Here is a 19,468-nt window from a genome sequence, read left to right as displayed (position 1 = left end):
TCTGTCAATATTTGATAGTGAAAAATGAATTTAAATTATTTTAAATTGATAAATTTATGTTAATTGTTGTAATAAATAGATAATAAATTATCCAAGTAAAATACTTTTCAAATTAATATACATGTTTAATTTTAGGAGATATTAGCTTATTTCTAGACATTCATTTTAATCCTGTGGAATAATACATGTTTGTTTCCTTATGAATATCTTTGGAAACACCCTATATTGATATATATGATATAGAAGCAAATACAAATATTAAATCTTGTATAAAACCATTATTTTACAGAAAAATATGATATTCTGCAAATAAAGAAATCTTTTTGAAAAAATTACACCATACCATAATGCTTCATAAAGTTTAAAAAAAAAAAACAACTCTGTGGCTTGAGACAAAGAATTTACTTCTGATTAGTAACATAAAGAATACACTTTGCCTCTTGGATTTTTCTGGAAGTCCTCATGGTCTTCTACCAAATACGTCTGTGTATGACTTTTATTGTGGTTAATTCTGGAGAATGTATGAACAAATATAATTACATTATTCATCATAATTTAAAAATGGATAAATGATCATATCTAGCTGATTAAAGTGTATTTTTCTACCTTAAACATATGATCATGCATGCATGCATACACATATACACATATACTGTGTTTTCTATGCATTTAACTATGCTCACAGAAACATCACATGAATTGTTCTGGGTTGATCTCAGAAAAAAAGCAGAGAAACACAGTAGGACTGCTTTAAAGTTACATGTCCTCTATTTCACCTATATTACAAATGGTCCAGGTGGTCTTTGGAGTCTAGAAATACCTAAGTGAACTGATATCACTAGCAAAGATTCCATAAGGCTGACATGTAACTTTGCTTTCCATTTACAGCAGAAACAGCCTAAATTACCGTGGAAACAGAAGCACAATTACTTTGCCAGAATCTGTTATATAAAGTAGTAATAATCACTTTCTCTTGTTGTCAGACAGGAGAATACCACGTAAGTAAAGCGGAGAGAAAGTGACTGTAGGGAAAAGGGAGGGGATGTGAAGGTACACACACACACACACACACACACAAACACACACACACACACAAAAACAAAAGAAAATGAAAAGGGTCTGAATATTATTTTATAAAACTTTGGTTTGTTTTACAAGACAATAAATTAAAGCAATTTTTCTGAGTAGCTCAGGCAGTAAAACAGTTCATCTGAATTAGTCAAAGTGGGAATGTGAGTTTCTGTCTGAAGAACATAGTTTAACCATAAATTCATGATTCTACACTTTCTCTCTAGCCAGTCCAGAAAAAAGTCTGTCTCTTTCTGGTGAAGAGATTTGAAGCATTATCCTCTTTGTAGCATCTGATTCTGTGAAAAGTTAAGGAAAGGCATTCTTTGGGTTTCTAAAAATTATGCACTCAGTGTAATCAGGATAGACTAGGTTATACTGAGATAACACCTCCAAAACTGCAGTAGATAAGTGCAACAAATGTATATTTCTTGATCATATTAGGTGTTCATCCCAGGACAGCTGGGAACTCAGCTCTACATCTTCTCACTCCAGGTTGATGAAGCTTCTATCATCTGGAATGCTGCTGGTTGCCTTGACAGTGTCAGGGAACAATAGCAAACCGAATTTCCTTTTAAATATTCCATCTTGAAGAGACACCTGTCACTTATCCTCACATTTCATTAACCAAAGCAAGTAACGAGGACACGAAGTGTGTTTCATGTCCTGAGGATAGGGAAATGTAAATGTATTTTGACTATGTGACCAGAAGGAGAGGTAATAGTGACCAATTATAAGAGACTCTCCATGGGAAGGCTGAGCAATGAATTTTGTCTCTTTTCATTGTTGTTTACAAACCCTTTCATCTTAATGATTGTGTGAAAACCTACATTGATTAATATGGTCAAAGGTAATGCATAGCTTATCCTTCATAGTTTCATTTCAGACAAAAACAGAAAAAAAGTAGACTCCTGCTTGCAGAGACCCATTTCCCTGAAATGTTTTCTGGCTTTTTGTTTTTTTGACAAAAGAACAACCAGCCATTAGAAAATTATTGGGCTTGTTAAAACATTGCTATTACAATAAATATCCTAGAGTCTCAGTGTATGAGCAGTGCTATGGACACCAACTTCTCAGTTTATTTTATATGCTCTTTCTGCCTCTCTATGTCGAAAGTCAGGGCCTCTGCTTTCTCCAAAAACGTCCTTGGATTGACATCGCCATTATGGCACCAGTTGTTATTGCTGTGCTGTTGCCAAGGCAGCCAAAATATAGACCTGGGTTCAAAGTAGTAACTGGGTGTGTAAGAGGGTAGTCACTTCTACTCTCATGGATACAGCTGCTTGAATGTGACAAATACTATTAAGATCATGGGTCTTATTACCTCAAACCACAAGGTGCTATCTGAACAAATGCTTGGCTTTTAACTGTCAGATTCTTGAATGTGTCACATTTTTCTTCGGATCTTTGGGTTATTGTAACAGCTGTTTGTAAACATTGTAAAGCCCACGTTAGCTACAGAGTGAGTAGAAATATTTTGACCCAAATATCTGCCCCCTGAACCATGATAAGGAATGTAGCCTGTATGCTGACACTTGAGCAGTAGATTTAAATAGCAACCAGGATCAACTTCCAGCTGAATAAGTCAATAGGCATTTTTGATTTCTGACTCCATCTGGGTCAGTTTTCATTCATCAGATGGCCCAAAAACATCCATCGACGTTGAGACCGTAAATGAAGGAAAAAAAAAAAGGTAATAAACTAACAGGTATTTCAAACAAGATTTTGGCTGGGCACTATTTTCACTGAGAGTCTAATCTATCCTCTTTGTTTGACAGTTAAAGTTACCAGTGCTTGTTTAATAGCCATCCTTTTCTTTAGAAACAGGGACACAAACAGCTTTAGAATTTGTCATGCTCTGATCCCTTTCATTCTGAAAATACCCCATGCTATTTTATGTGGTGGTAATGAGTTAGATATTTCTAGTGTTTGCCTGGGTAAGCAGTCATGAGGGCTGTTGTAATAAGTAAATAGTAAGACTACATTGCTCTGATAATAGCAACTTTCATTGAAGGATGTGAATGTGCCTTGCAAAAGAATGATATAGAATCCTTAGAAAGGGCTTTTATTAGCAGAAATGTAATACAACTATTTTTAAAATGGAAACAGTAAGGCAGAGTGGAGAAAGAATCTCTGATATTGTGTCTCTAGTATCAATTGTAATTTTGGACATCTAAGCTATCAACCCAAGCAGTTAAGTTAGGAAAAGTTCTAGTAAGAAAATGCACTTGCAGCACATTGAATATTATGGGAAATCTTGTCCTCAGCATTTCTAGATTTTGCAGATCCACATATCTGCCAAGAAGTTGTATTAGATAGTTACCTTTGGAAGTGGCCAAATGACATACATCCAGTTGAAATTGTAATTAGGATTGAAAATATATTTCTTACATTAATAATCTAATCCTTTTGTCTACTCTTTACAAAATAATTAGATATATTATAGCCATGACCCCCAAAAGTTAAAGATATTTCCTATCAAACTCACTTAAATACAGACAACCATCTACTATTTTATATATAATGGTTATAGCAGTAAAGATAAAGCTCATATATTTGCTTCTGGAAGAAGTACTTTATTTTTTTTTTAGAAGATCAACCCTCTTGTTTTTTATTCCAAATATTTGAGTCATAATTAAAGGTAGTTAGAATTAAATACATAAACAACAAGTTAAGGTAGCTTAAGTGTATGCTGGGTAACAGGCAATGTCAGACCAAGATTTTACTGGAGTTAATCAGGACAACTGAATGTGGGATGCATGTTTTCATTGTAAAAATGCAGGCAAGCTTTTTAATGTTTTCTTTTCATGTGATGTTTAGACAAATTGAGGTTTGTTCTTGTCTCATCTAGCTCTCATTTTTTCTTTCTGTCTTTCTTATTCTCTCTCTCTCCCTCCTTCCCTCAAGGAGAATCTCGAAATGAAACTGACAGAGCTGTGTTTCACTCTTTTGTGGTGTAATGTTTGTGAGGTTTCTCACATTGTTTACATGTTTCCTTGAAATAAAGATGGCACTTTCATTGAGCGTGTGTCCTGAATTTCCTCACGAAATCAAAATTGAAAATGGAGGCTAGAAATAATGCTTAATATCTTTTATGTCTATTTTGTCGTGAAAATTAGTCTTTGTCAAAACTGGCCCTATATAAATAGAGACGAACAATATATTTTTGCTCTATTGCCTTCCACACCTCTTTGTATTATTCTAGTACATATTCTAGTACGTTTTTCTAGGTTCTACTCCTAAAGTCCCCAGGAGTCCACAGTTTAGTGACCCTGAACATTTAAGATTTTTAGAAAGTGTCTAATTTCTAGATTTTGCATTCTCATCTATTATTACAAGTTTGCTGGAGTTCTCAGTCTTGTGGGCTATAATGTAATAAGGATGTCAATACTTTATGCATCCTATGTAGCATGTGAGCAAATAACAATCCTATCAAGATAGTTTCTTTAGAGAATTTTTTGTAGAAATCATCTTATAAACTGTTGCCATATTTCTAAGTTCACAGAAAATAAGTAAAAACAAACCAAACTATACTTAGTGTTTAGTGCCCCTTCTCCCCTCCAAGCTGCCCCTTTCCCTACTCTCCAAAGTCCGAAATGTCAGACTCCTAGAATGTTGTTAATAGGAAACAATCTGAGAGTACTAATTTCCACTAATTCATGAAAGTGTGAATGATTCTTAATCCGTTAAACTCCCAAAGGTTGAGAGTGATTGAAATAGTTGCTACCTAAATAAATCATGAACTTGTAGAACTTTAACATAACATAATACATTGATGTAAAAAAGATTCAGATAATATATAAAGATTTATTTTCAGTTAGCACATAAGAAGATCATACCAATTTAGATGTTTGCCTCTGAGTCTTTTTATCTATAATGCTCGTGATTTACACAGCTTTCTTCTTCTTAACTTTTTGCACCACAGAATCTAAAAAGTTCCATTCGTCTTCATTGTGGTCCCCATTTCAGCAGCTGCAAGGCACTGGTGTGTGGGGAAAGTGTGGCAGGAAAGAAGGTATTGTGTACATTGATTTTGGGTAAATCAAAAACTGTGTATTTGCATTCAACTAGGGACTTTCTGGGGATACTGCCTGACTTGAAACTGTGAGGAGTTCAGGCTCTGTGGAAGGTTGTTGAGAAAATATTTAAGTTCCTGAAATCACACCATTGCTGTAGCCTTTTCTATCCTTTATATGTGACTTAAAATTCATTTTGTTCATTTCTAAATGAAATAAATGAGGTTTATACACCATAACCCTAGCTTCCTAGCTGTGGTGCTAGTATTCACTAGCCCCGTGTTTTTTGGAAAATCATTTTATCTCTTTTTGACTCAATTATCTCCTGAATCAAATGGGATCATGATTCTAGCTGTGTCTTTCAAAGGTGCTGTTGGAGAAACGATGGATGAATAGATGTGAATATGCTGAGACAAAGTTAGGGATATTATGCAAATTTGACATATTTTAATTATCAAATATTAAGAGACAGGACAAAATGCAGCTTTAAAACATTTTCTTTAACTTTTTGTTATAACTAATTTCTTGTCGAGATCTAGTTTAAGATTTAGGGAAGTCATAATGTGAACTACTTTGTTGAAACTGAAATTAACATGAAGTTTCAGATTTTATAAAGTATTTTTTGGAATACCTTTATAAAACTGCTTGCCCTCTTGCCTTTAAGAATGCCAGGGAACTCAACATACTTCTCAGGGTCCTTAAACACAATCAATGACAAAGTAGTTTTTTTTTTCTCCCTGAAAAAATAATCAGTGTTATTCCAGGTAAGGATTCACATATATTTGAACATATGTGATAAACTAAAATTAAACTGGACTAAAAACTACGGTTTTAATTTTATATCACACAAAGCATTTATGAGAGTATATTGTTTTATTTTGTAACCCAGGAAACAGCCTTTGGGAATGTCAAGATGCAACTGAGGAAATATTTCAGGGGATTGGGTCCTGTATTAGATTGAAATGGAGGCAAGAAAGAGTAAGGCTTTCTATATTAATGGCATTGGGGTCCTTTTACACCAACAGTCTATGAAGCTTTAGAAAAGAGAGAGAGGCACAAAGCAATCTATTCAGCAAGACATACATATATACAGTATTTGGTTTTGCATTACACCCAAAAAGATGGTGTAGTGAAAAACCAAACACTGTACAACTCATTTCCATAGATTGGAATTTCACAGACTTGGGTTGATATTGTGTGTCTTATTATATGCCTAAACAATAACTCTATTTGATAAAAATCTTAATTACAACTATCCATACTAATATTCCAAAGTATTTCACAATGGATCTTATGCTTTCTAAAATACAAAACATTAGATCTTTCCAGCAATTATAGACAGATGTTAAATATTTCTTTATAATACATATTCATTATATATTACATATATATTGATCCATATATATAAATACTTATAAGCACGTGTATATAAAATTAACAGTCTCAAACCTTGTCAAAATTATTCTATTACAAAGTCACATTTTTCTTTGATTTTTATTATGATTGTACTTTACAGTTATTCTTCCTTTATGAAGGGATCTGGGAACACTATATCCAGACACTTAATGCAAACTGGTCTACTGGACATTACATGGTGCCAAAACCAGATACTTGCGAATTTAACACACCTAAGACCATCTTTACATTAGTACATTGCTCACAGCTTCAGCAGAAAGCATATTGGACAAGGTCACCTGCTAAATAACTTGGCTCAGGAAGTCAGAAAATAAGCCACTGACCTCCAAAATGAGAAGAATGATGGTGAAAGGATAAGTCAAAAATGTAGGTCACTTTGATTCCTGATTTTCTGTCACTCCCGCTTCTAATCCACACCAAGTTTACCTCTTGAACTTCCCTTATATTCATGAATGTCCTTTCAGCACACTTCTCCAATCATCATTAAACCCTTTGAATCATTGAAACACTTTCTCAATGGTTTCTTATAGTCTAGCTCCTCTGAAATTAATTTTCACAATTGCAGTCAAATAATCTTCCAAAAAGGTTCAAATAATATCAAATCTCTCTCCCCGCTGCTGAAAAGTCTTTTACAACACTTCCCTTAGCCCTAATGACAAATGGATAGGTTTGTTTTGTTGTTCATGTTAGACTTTGTCTTTCATATGGTTGGTTTGCCTCAACTTTCTCAAGATTCTTGGATGTGTAGTCACATTTATAAATGATGAATTATATTGAATAGCACAGGTAGCTGACACATATTCTGTTTGCTTTTGTTCACTACCGTTTCCCCATGAGGCCTCTCACCTGAAAGAGAAGGCTGACTGAAGGTTCTGTGTAAGTGGGGGAAGTCAGGGGAATGTTTTCACAGCCAGTCTCTTTGAAGTGCCCCTGGGAAAAATTGCACGTTTCAGAGTAGGAGCCTCCTACAGGCTGTAGTCCAGTGCGTTTTACTACCAAAAGAAGTGCTCTTCTGCCTTTTATTTTAAACTTATTTTGTGTGGGGTGTGCGTATGCATGTGTGTGTGTGTGTGTATGTGTGTGTGTGTGGCTAAAATCATGTTAAGATGTGCTCTACTTGTCTGTCAGACCCCGGCATCTTCACAAAGATAACTTTGTTATAAAGATCACCCACTTGCACTTCATTTTGAGAATAGTCCTTGGGCTTAAGCCCTGGAACAAAAGCCTTTGCTACCAAACCATAGCTCTATTTACACCTGTGTAGAACGGAAGAGTTCTACTGTCCCAACTCTTTGGAAGACAGCTTTCTAAAAAATGACCCAGGATTGCCCCCTCGCCTATCCCTGCCTTCTTTATTTGTTGATTCACCTTCGAGTTCTCTTGTGACTTTTGCTAAATTTCATCTTCTTTTATTTCCCTACCAATCATATTTCATTTGTGCTATTCTCACAAGTTTTTATTATTTATTAACTTATTTATTTCAGAAATTTCAACTTTTATTATAGATTAAAGGGTACATGTTCAGATTTATCACCTGGGTATATTGTGTGATGCTGAGGCTTGGAGTCCCAATGATCCTGTCACCCAGGCAGTAAGCCTGGTACCTAACAGTACCCCTGCCCGCTTGCCACCCTCCCCCATCTAGTAGTCCCAAATGTTTATAAAATTTTGATTCACTAATGGTACACTTTATTTTTGCTTTCCATAGTATCATGTTCTCTTTCATTTTAATTCACCATTTCTGTCAATTCAAGGAGAATTTGAGGCAAAGAAAATACAGACAGATTTGAACTTACTAGATCAATTTGAACCAGAAGCTTAGGTTTACCTTTAATTTTGTTGGAAAAATAGTTTGAGTAAATTAATAATTTGATCATTAAATTACAAAAGACAGTTGTAACATCTAGGAAAACTTACTATTTTTAGGACTATTAACTTCAAAAGTGTTTCTATTCATTTACAAATAACTTTATTCATTCTTATTAAAGATGATTCTTTAAGAATCAATTTAGAAAACTTAATTATTTGATCATATCAAAATTAATAAGATTAAATATATATTTCATTTTCTAATTCAGACAGACATTATTTTAAGGAATTTCAATTAATTATTAAATATCAATATTCGATGATACTGAAATTAGTCAGACTGATGTTTAGTAAATATCCCATTTTGTTGCTAAATAGTAAAGGATGATAACAATTTTCAGTTGTTTAAATAAAATCTTACTTATTTTGCCAATCCTCAGCCAATCTTGATGATTCTTTCCATCACAGCATCATTTTAAATCATAACATTTTTTAAAAGCCTGTTGAAGTTATAGTAACTAAAGGGGATTAAATTAATTATATACCTTTTAAAACTCTCCTGACAACTAACAGAATACCAGTAAATGATTCAGTGAAGATCTGAAAACCATCATAATGTCTCCATAGAAACATGAATTATTATGAAGGATCTATGAATTGTTTAAAGGAGAAACAAAAATAATAAAATAAATGGGGTCTTTCTTCTCAAAATGGTTACAAATATTATTGATAAAACTAAACATTTAATCTTCACTGAAACGTAACCATAGAAATTAGTCTACAGGTTGTACATACATTTCACACAGAAATTCCATTAAATCTGAGAAGATAACCCATGGGACCAGCAAAAAATGGTTCTGTGGTAGGAAATGACTTTTAACTAAAGGTTAAATAAAACTGTACTGATGTTATCTTAAACTGATTACTCAAGACAGTGATTCTTTTGGAATGGTTCTTACTTCAAGTGGCTCTTCACTTCTTTCTGCTTTTTAAATTCCCAGTACCCTTTTATTTCTCTTATGCTCACGTTTTTATCTCGATCTATTTCTGCCTCCCCTACTCTCTCCAAAATCATGGCCCTACCTCATCCTTCACAGAGATTTATATGTACAGAAAACCAACTTATTAGTTTACTCCTCCTTCCCATGATTACCTTTTCCTCTATCACCATTTATTTATCTCCTTTGTTTCCCCCACCCAGGGATTCATCAGAACACTAAATTTCCACTGATAATTTATATTCCACCACAAGTGCAATTATACACTTGGTTATATGTTTCATTCATAGATCTTTAATTGTTTGTAGACTAAAATTCTAAATGATGATGGCAAAAGTGTGATGATAATTTAAATACCCAAGACTAAAATTTCCTGAAGATAACTATTATTTCTATTACTTATCTATGCATCTAAACATTTTGTAAATTATAACAACATTTAAACATTTTCTATCCAATCTATCTGTACAAATATGGCTTTATATTATATACTATATATATATCTTAAAATATACTTGCATTGAGTTTTAATTAAAGTATACATTGAAAATTCAGCCATGAACATATTAGTATTAATTAAAAGAGTTCTCACATATTCTTCTCTTCTCCTCCTAAAAGCTAAATTTGTTTCCCAATTTACTTTTATAGTGTATTTTTGAAAACCTTTTCAATATTTAAGTAAGCACTTTAGGTAAAACAGTCATCTCTAACTAACATTCATACAAACGTGTTCACAAACAAGGTTTAAAATTAGGCAGTAGTAGGCTAGGGAAAACTGGTTGAAAAGGAAAGCTTTACTTTTCATTCATTGTAAAGTTTTTCAAAATAGGATTTAATTCAAGAACTAAAGGTACATTTTATTTTTAAAAAAGCAAATTCCACTTCAAAACTTTTCATAGGTAGTTAGCTACTAATACTGACTGGATTTGCCTATAATTTGGTTTCAGAGAGTTCACGCCACCTGACAATTTTGGATGCCTGAGAATCAAAAGAATTACAGATAACTGAATATCAGGTGACTGAAAAAGAGGAATTTAATTAACATCAAAATACAGAACTCACTAGGGTTACACTTTTTAAGTTTGAGAGTCATAGCCATAGTCATACTGGATTGTCATAAATCTGATAGTCAATATTTGTATACCTCTTTTAAACAAAGCAGGGTTCTGGAGAAAGATGCAGAGGAATCAGGAAGAATCTTTATTTGGAGAGGTTAGAATATTAAATAGAAGATAGAATGTCATATTATTAACCAAAGAAAAGGCAGATGGAAATTTTATAGTGTTCTGAATTTTTATTGTGTTTCTAGTTTAGTTTAAACTCTTCTACAAGAGAGCTTCCATTTCTTCAATACTTATAACTATACAATGAAAGATACGGATTGCTTTTAAATTTTGTATATACAACCTAAGTAAAACTGAGCCTTTTGTCTTCCACCTTAAGGTCAATCTCAGTACAGAATTACATTGAGGCTGGGTGCAGTGGCTCACACCTGTAATCCCAGCACTTTGGTAGGTCGAGGTGGGTGGATCACTTGAGATCAGGAGTTTGAGACCAGCCTGGCAAATATGGTGAAGCCCCATCTCTACAAAAAATACAAAAATTAGCCACACGTGGTGGCACGCACCTGTGATCTCAGACACTCAAGAGGCTGAGGCAGAAGAATCATTTGAACCCAGGAGGCAGAGGTTGCAGTGTGCTGAGATCATGTCACTGCACTCCAGCCTGGGTGACAGAGTGAGACTCCATCTCAAAAAATAATAATAATTACATTGAAAAGAACATAAATCCAAAAAAAAATTTTAAAGATAAATTAATGTCCACAATCTCTTAAGAAGGCAACAAGCCACAGTATGCTGTATCAACACTATCAAATTTCTTTACACTTCTTTGCCCAGGTCTTTCCCCAAAGTCTCGCATGTCAAATCATTATCTATATTTTTCTTATTTTAGAACAATGCCAGGTGCTTTCTAAAATAAACTTTTTATTTTGGAACAATTTTAGATTTTGGAAATGTGCAAAGATAATACAGAGAGTTTCCCTGACCCCCTCATCCAGTCTGTTGGACGTTAACGTCGTACATTTCCATGGTAAACTTGTGGAAACTAAGAAGTCACCACTGGTACATTTACTATTAACTAAACTCAAGGCTTCAATTGAATTTCACCAGTTTTCATATGAATTTTCTTTTTCTATTCCATGATTGATTCCAGGGTACTACTTTGCTTTTAGTCATCATGTTTTCCTCCTCAGTCTTCATTAGTCGTTTTTCAGTCTTTCTTTGTTTTTAATGTTTTACCAGTTTTGAGCAACGCGGGTCAGGTATTTTGTAGAATATCCCTCAATGTGGGCTTGTCTGACACTTTCCTCATAGACTGGGATTAAGGACTATAAGGATTATAAAGAAGAATAACCCACAGGTGAATTTCCTTCCTGATCACATCATATCAGGTGTGCATGTGACTTGACTTGTCACTGGGTGATGTCACATGACTTGTCACTGGGCGATGTTAACCTCAATCATTTGAAAAAGGCAATGTTGGCTAGGCTTTAATACTGTAAAGTTACTGTGTTTTCATTTCCTATACTCTTGTCTTTGGGTATAAATCACTAAATTCAGCAAACACTCAAAGTGTTGTGGTGGTGGGAGACGCTGGGGAAGTAAGCTCCACCTTTAAGAGTGGTAGTCTCCATGTGTATATTTGGAATTCTTTTGTAAGAAAGATGTGTCCCTTCACCCTCATATATTTATTTTATTTAAAGATTTGCCTTCATCAGTATGTATTCACATCTATCTGTTTTATGGTTTAGATTGTAACCTAATATTGTACTGAATTAAGTAGTACCCCCAAATATTTATGTCCACACAGAACCTATGAATGTGACATCATTTGGAAATAGGGTCTTTGCAGATTTAATCAAGTTAAGGTGAGGTCATACTGGATTAGAATGGGCCCTAAATCCAATATTTCTGATGTCCTTTCTTTTAAGAAGAAGAAAATTTAGAAATAGACATTGACACATCCATAGGGGAGAATGTAATGCCATGTAAAGACAGAGGCTGAGATTGGAATGATTAGTCTACAAGCCAAGGAAGGCTGACAACAGTCAGAAGCTAGGAAGAAGCCACAAAGTCTTCTCCCCAAGAGCCTTGAAAGAGAACGTTACCCAACCAACCCCTTGATTTCAGACTGCTAAGCTTCAGAACTGGTAGTGAATAAATTTTTGTTCAGTCTTCTGGTTTGTGGCAATTTGTTACAGCAGCGAAAGGTAATACAATTATTTGTTGCTCAAACTTCCAGGTTTGGCCTGTAGATCTTTCAGCCCAGCTCTTGTATTCCTTTGATATGCCACCATCAAGCTCTGTAGTTTTATACTCAATTTTCTTTTCTCTCTTCTGCCAAGTTCCTCTAACTTCTTTACTCCTTGTATGTGTATACTCTCTCTCTCTCTCTCTATATATATGTGTATATATATATGTGTGTGTGTATGTGTGTGTGTATTTATATATACAGACACACATATATGTGTATTTCTCTAGATATTATTTTCATCTTTTTTAGGTGGCTAAATACTTAAATTTTCTCCTCCCTACCATTAGTACAGAGAGTACTTTACTGACCAAGCAAGTAAACTTCCCTTTTAAGGGAGTGAGGGTGGGAGGGATGGGTGTGGCAGTTTAAAGAGCCTATAAGTGGTCTGTCTGCCAGTGTCTTTTTCTACATTTGTCACATAATCAATAGGTCCTGTATTTAACTCGTTATCTTGCTGATTATTAAATACTTCATAAATATTTATTTACTATGTTTTTTAATACTTAATCACAAATCTTGTCTTCTCACCATTCCAAAAATACCATAAGTAAATAGTAATAAGTAGTGCAAAATTTGGAGGCTTATATATGTTAAGATTATCATGTATCCTGAAAACAAACAATAAAAAAAAGTAGTAAAATTACCATGGAGGACACACATAGAGTCAGCAAAAGGAAATCAAGTGAAATGAAATCTTCCCTTTCTACAGGAATATTATCTCATCCAATAATTCCAATAATCAATTTATTATGAAATTTTATAGCACAATTATCCTGTAGCAAAACGAACAGATGAAATACTTCTTTTTATATTTCTGCCCAATTAACAACACAATGAATAGATTTAATTCAGTCTGTAGGAAATTAGCAAATTAAGCGAATAATCCACAAACTAGATGATTACATAAATTAACTAAAAAAAACCTCTATCCTGAGATTCTTCTTTATAAATGGAAAAGTAAACACTTCTCCAAATTTCACCTTCCTGATATATGAACTAAATGTTGTTACAGCAGTTTTTCTCATGTACATGTTATCATTATTTTATGATTTCTAAAATCAGCATAGTAATGATAACAGGACTAAAAAAGAGACAAATTTTACAGGAAACAAATTGCAAATTAGGGTAAAAGAAAGATTTCATTTCTCATGATTTTATGCAAGTCCTTTATTGAACAATTATCCCTTATATTTTTGCTCAAATGTGCTCATTATAGAGGCTTATTCTAACCCACTCAGAGGTATGTCTCATGTAAAATTGTACTATCCGAAGCTCAGATTGTCCAATTTCTATTTAATTTATTCTGTATGAATGCCTAGACTTGAAAGTAAAGTCAAATATCTAATAGATACCCATGAAACTTTATTAAATTCTTCAGAATCTTTAGAGTTTCCACTAAGTCTAAATTGGCAGTCCACCCTGAATCTAAATGTAATGTGCTTATTTTGAGACTTCGGATATGGTATAATAGCATTGCCTCAAATCTGTGCTCATAATATTATTAATGATAAATTACTATCATAATGTTTACATAGATCATTGCATAAAATACGTTTAAAGTATGACATTCATTTAACAAAGAAATACAAGGAAATGTTTTAAATATTATTTTTCTAAATTAGTTTCCTAAAATATTATATAGAAACAAAATATTGATCATTATGTGTTGTATCCACCAAGTCTACCCACTGGCAACCTTGCATATAGAGAAAGAGGAGTGATGCATGGTTTTTAAATACACTTTAGTATCAGAAAAATGAAGAAGCATGAATCAGAGCAATAGTCAAAACAGATACAAGAAAATGCCTTATAATGGTATATTAATGTCTGAAAAGTTTAGATTATGCTCCAGTAATCCAAGTAAAGATGTAATCAATGCACACAAATGATTATCAAAATAAATACGCATTGCTTAGAAGTCTTAATTCATTCTCCTATAGCTGATTACCTGATATCATACACAGCCTGAGTTCCTGTGATACCAAATATTCAAATTATCTGAAGGTAAGGCTGACTATACTAAAATGATTAATTCCGAATGATAGGTAGAAAATAAGCCCGGGGTATAGTATATTTGATATTTATGGTAGATGTTATTCTTCCGAATTATTCACTATCTCCCCTCTAAGAGTATAATTCATGCCCACTCTTACCGTGCCTCTCAATAGGTAGATTATTTTCTGTTCCATTGCCATGCTGAGCCATGTGACTTGCTTTTGCTCTTAGATGTGACATACACTGGACAAAAGCTTTAAATGTGTTTGCACGGTTTGGATAGGTGCTTCTCTGTTCTGCCAGGGGAAAAGCATATCCCAGATTGGTGCTGCTTTTTCCACCTGGATCCTGGGATGAGAAGACATACAGAGTAAAGCAGTGCTAACTTGCAGGCTTATAAGCAAGAAATACATGTTTACTGTTATAAGTCACTAGGATCTTGGGGTTGCTTGTTATAGCAATACAATTTGATTTAACACAAATGCAAGAGACAATTTTACACTCACTATTGGTCTTTTAAACATTTTGTATACTCTGTCAGCTTACTATTCCTCTGAGTACATTTGAATCGTATAAAAATGTTACTAGCAGACTTAAGATGATAATACCGCCAGATTTGCTCCCACAGATTTACCTGTTGGACTCATTGCCATGGGTTACCTTGGCCACTGAACCATTTAAGACTTGACACTGCTTTGAACGATCTTTTCTCAGATGTGGTGACATCTGAGGCTTTTAGCCTAAACTATCTGGTTTTTGGGCTTCCTATTTGAATCTGTCTTTATCAACTTTTCTGGAACGACAACACTGCAGCTGACATTTAAATGTGTTAATCTCTGCTCCTGCCAGAGATGCAAAACCATAATTTTACCTGGTTCTGTGTTTCTCTCTTGTTGAAAGTACAAGAGGATCACTCAGACTGCAGATGAGACTATTTGCCTATCTACCAAATCAAAGTTTGAAGCAGATTGATTCTACATCAAACTAAGGAAAACTAATATGCAAAAGGAAGTCAAAGCTTTTAAAGAAGGGAGTGACATAATCACTTTTGTTGTTGAAATGGATAACTGTAATAAAAAATGGTACAGGTAGTGTAGAAGAAGATAGCGGCAGAAAAGATAGATAGGAAGCTTTTGTAAATGCTAAAGTTCAGGCAAGTGGGAGGTTACTCTGAAGTCACAGAGTAAGACCACAGGAGTCAAGAGTTAGGGTGTTTTTAATGTCATCTCAACAAATGAAACAAGTTGAATTTAGTGTTAGTAGTATTTTTTTTTTTAATGATTTTGGGTGAAAAAGATGGTGTGTGGTTGCATAGGAAAGTTATTTATTGGTGATTTCTGAGATTTTGGTGCACTCATCACCAGAGCAGTGTATACTGTATCCGATGTGTAGCCTTTTATCCCTCACCCACCTCTATCCTTCCCCCTAAGTCCCCCAAGCTGATTATATCATTCTTATGCCTTTGTGTCCTCATAGCTTAGCTCCCACTAATAAGTGAGAACATACAATGTTTGGTTTTCTGTTCCTGAGTTACTTCACTTAAAATAACATTTCCAACTCCATCCAGGTTGTAACAAATGCCATTATTTCATTCCTTTTTCTAGCTGAGTAGTATTCCATGGTCCATATATACCACATTTTCTTTATCCACTTGTTGGTCAATGGGCATTTAAGCTGGTTCCATATTTTTACAATTATGAATTCTGCTGCTATACACATGCATGTGCAAGTGTCTTTTTCATATAATGACTTCTTTTCCTCTGAGTAGATACCCAGTAGTGGGACTGTTGGATCAAATGGTAGTTCTACTTTTAGTTCTTTAAGGAATCTTTATACTGTTTTCCATAGTGGTTGTACTAGTTTGCATTCCCACCAGCAGTGTAAAAGTGTTCTCTTTTCACCACATCCATGCCAACATCTGTTATTTTTTGATTTTTTAATTATGGCCACCCTTTCAGGAGTAAGATGGTATCTCATTGTGGTTTTGCTATGCATTTCCCTGATAATTACTGAAGTTGAGCATTTCTTCATATGGGTTTTTTTGTCATTCATATATCTTCTTTTGAGAATTGTCTATTCATGTCCTTTGCCCATTTTTTGATAGGCTTCTTTAGGGTTTTCTTTCTGATTTGAGTTCCTTGTAGATTCTGGATGTCAGTTTTGTCAGATCCATAGTTTGCAAATATTTTCTCCCACTCTGTGGATTGTCTGATTACTCTGCTGATTATTTCTTTTGCTGTGCAGAAGCTTTTTAGTTTAATTAGGTCCCATTTATTTATCTTTGTTTTTCTTGCATTTGCTTTTGGGTTGTTGCTCAATGAAGTCTTCATCTAAGCCAATGTCTAGAAGAGTTTTTCTAATGTTTTTACCTAACATTTTTATGGTTTCATGTCTTAGACTTAAGTCTTTGATCCATCTTGAGTTGATTTTTATATAAGGTGAAATATAAAGGTGAGGATCCAGCTTCATTCTTTTACCTGTGGCTTGCCAATTATCCCAGTATCATTTGTTGCATAGGGTATTTTTTCCCCATTTTATATTTTTGTTTTTTCAAATATTTGGCTATATTTCTGGGTTCTCCATTCTGTACCATTGGCCTATTGTTTATTTTTATATTAGCACCATGCTGTTTTGGTAACTATGACCTTGTAGTATAGTTTGAAGTTTTGTAATGTGATGCCTCCAGATTTCGTCTTTATGCTGAGTCTTGCTTTTGCTATGTGGGCTCTTTTTTGGGTCCATGTGAATTTTAGGATTGTTTTTCCTAGTTCTGTGAAGAATGATGATGGTATTATTGGAATTTCATTGAATTTGTAGATTGCTTTTGGCAGTATGGTCACTTTCACAATATTGATTCTACCCCTTCCTGAACATGAGATGGTGTTTTCATTTGTTTGTGTCATCTACGATTTCTTTCAGCAGTGTTTTATAGTTTTCCTTGTAGAGATCATTCATCTCCTTGGTTAGGTATACTGCTAACAATTTCATTTTAGTTTTTTGCAGCTGTTGTTGATTCTCAGCTTGGTTATTGTTGGTGTATAGCAGTGCTACTGATTTGTGTACATTGATTTTGTATCGTGAAACTTTACTGAATTAATTTATCAAATCCAGGAGCTTTTTAGATGAGTCTTTATGGTTTTCTAGGTATGCAATCATATCATTGGCAATTCCTGATGAACATAGATGCAAAAATCCTCAACAAAATACTAGCTAACTGAATCCAACAGCATATCAAAATGATAATACACCATGATCAAGGGGGTTTCATACCAGGGATGCAGGGATGGTTTAACAGATACAAGTCAATAAGGGTGAAACATCACATAAACAGGATTAAAAACACAAGTCATATGCTTATCTCAATAGATGCAGAAAAAGCATTTGACAAAATTCAGCATCGCTTTATGATTAAAACCTCAGCAAGATTGACATAGAAGGGACATACCTCATGGTAATAAAAGCTATCTGTGACAGACACACAGCCAACATTATACTGAATGGGGAAATGTTGACGCGTTCCCACTGAGATCTGGAACAAGACAAGGATATCTTCTTTCACCACTTCTATTCAGCATACTACTGGAATTCCTAGCCAGAGCAATCAGATGAGAGAAAGAAATAAGGGCATCCATAACAGTAAAGAAGTAGTATTTTTGCTAATTAAATATATTGCACATTTGACAATGTAACAAATGACAAAGTAATTGGAGAGACATTCTGTAGATTAGATTATTATATTCATCAATCATTTAATAGTGTGTGTGAAGTAAAGACAGTGAGAGAACTCTAATCATTGAGAAAAAGTACAAAACACAAAAGAGAAGGCAGCTGAAAAGTTACTGGAACTAGTAAACAACACACATGATGTGATACTCAAGGAGATACTATTGTTTTAAAAATTAAGAATTAGCCGGGCATGGTGGCTCACATCTGTAGTCCCAACACTTTGGTAGGCTGAGGTGGGTGGATCACAAGGTCAAGAGATCAAGACCATCCTGGCTAACATGGTGAAACCCCGTCTCTACTAAAAATACAAAAATCAGCTAGGCGTAGTGGCATGCACCTGTAGTCCCAGCTGCTTGGGAGGCTGAGGCAGGAGAATTGCTTGAACCTGGGAGGTGGAGGTTACAGGGAGCTGAGATTGTGCCACTGCACTCCATCCTAGACGAAAGAGCGAGACTCCATCTCAAAAAAAAAAAAAAATATTAGGAATCACCACTTTGGGAGGCTGAGGCAGGTAGATATAGATCACTTGAGGCCAAGAGTTCAAGAGCAGCCTGGCCAATATGGCGAAACTCCATCTCTACTAAAAATGCAAAAATTATCCAGACATACTAGCACATACCTGTAATCCCAGCTCCTCGGGAGGTTGAGGCATGAGAATCACTTGAACCCGGAAGATGGAGGTTGCAGTGAGGTGAGATCCCACCACTGCACTCCAGCCTAGGGGGAAAAAAAAGAGGGAATCACATATTATGTTTTCTTCACTCATAAAGAAATTTACCTAATTTGACTTCTTTGTTATTGGCACTGAAAAATAAGTTCATTCCCATAAAATTCCATGTGACACTTTGACTAAATAAAATTGTTATTACCAACATTTTATGACTGAGAAGTTAAACATTAATAAGTTAGTCCAGTAACTCAGCCAGCAGAGGTTAGTAGCATTTGGAAAAGAATGCTCTAATTTCTCTTTAGAGACCTTTGGTTCTGGAAGAGATTGGTGTTGAAATCCTTTAGGTTAGGGCCTAATCCTTTGGGTTCAGCATTTATGATATGAACACTAGTAAAGATTGCAATCTTAAGGATGAGAAAATAGCAAGTCAGAATGTAGAGGTTCTCAGACTAATA

This window comes from Pongo abelii, chromosome 4 (assembly GCF_028885655.2).
Source record: "Pongo abelii isolate AG06213 chromosome 4, NHGRI_mPonAbe1-v2.0_pri, whole genome shotgun sequence".
Lineage (NCBI taxonomy): Eukaryota > Metazoa > Chordata > Mammalia > Primates > Hominidae > Pongo > Pongo abelii.
This window is presented reverse-complemented; position numbering follows the sequence as displayed.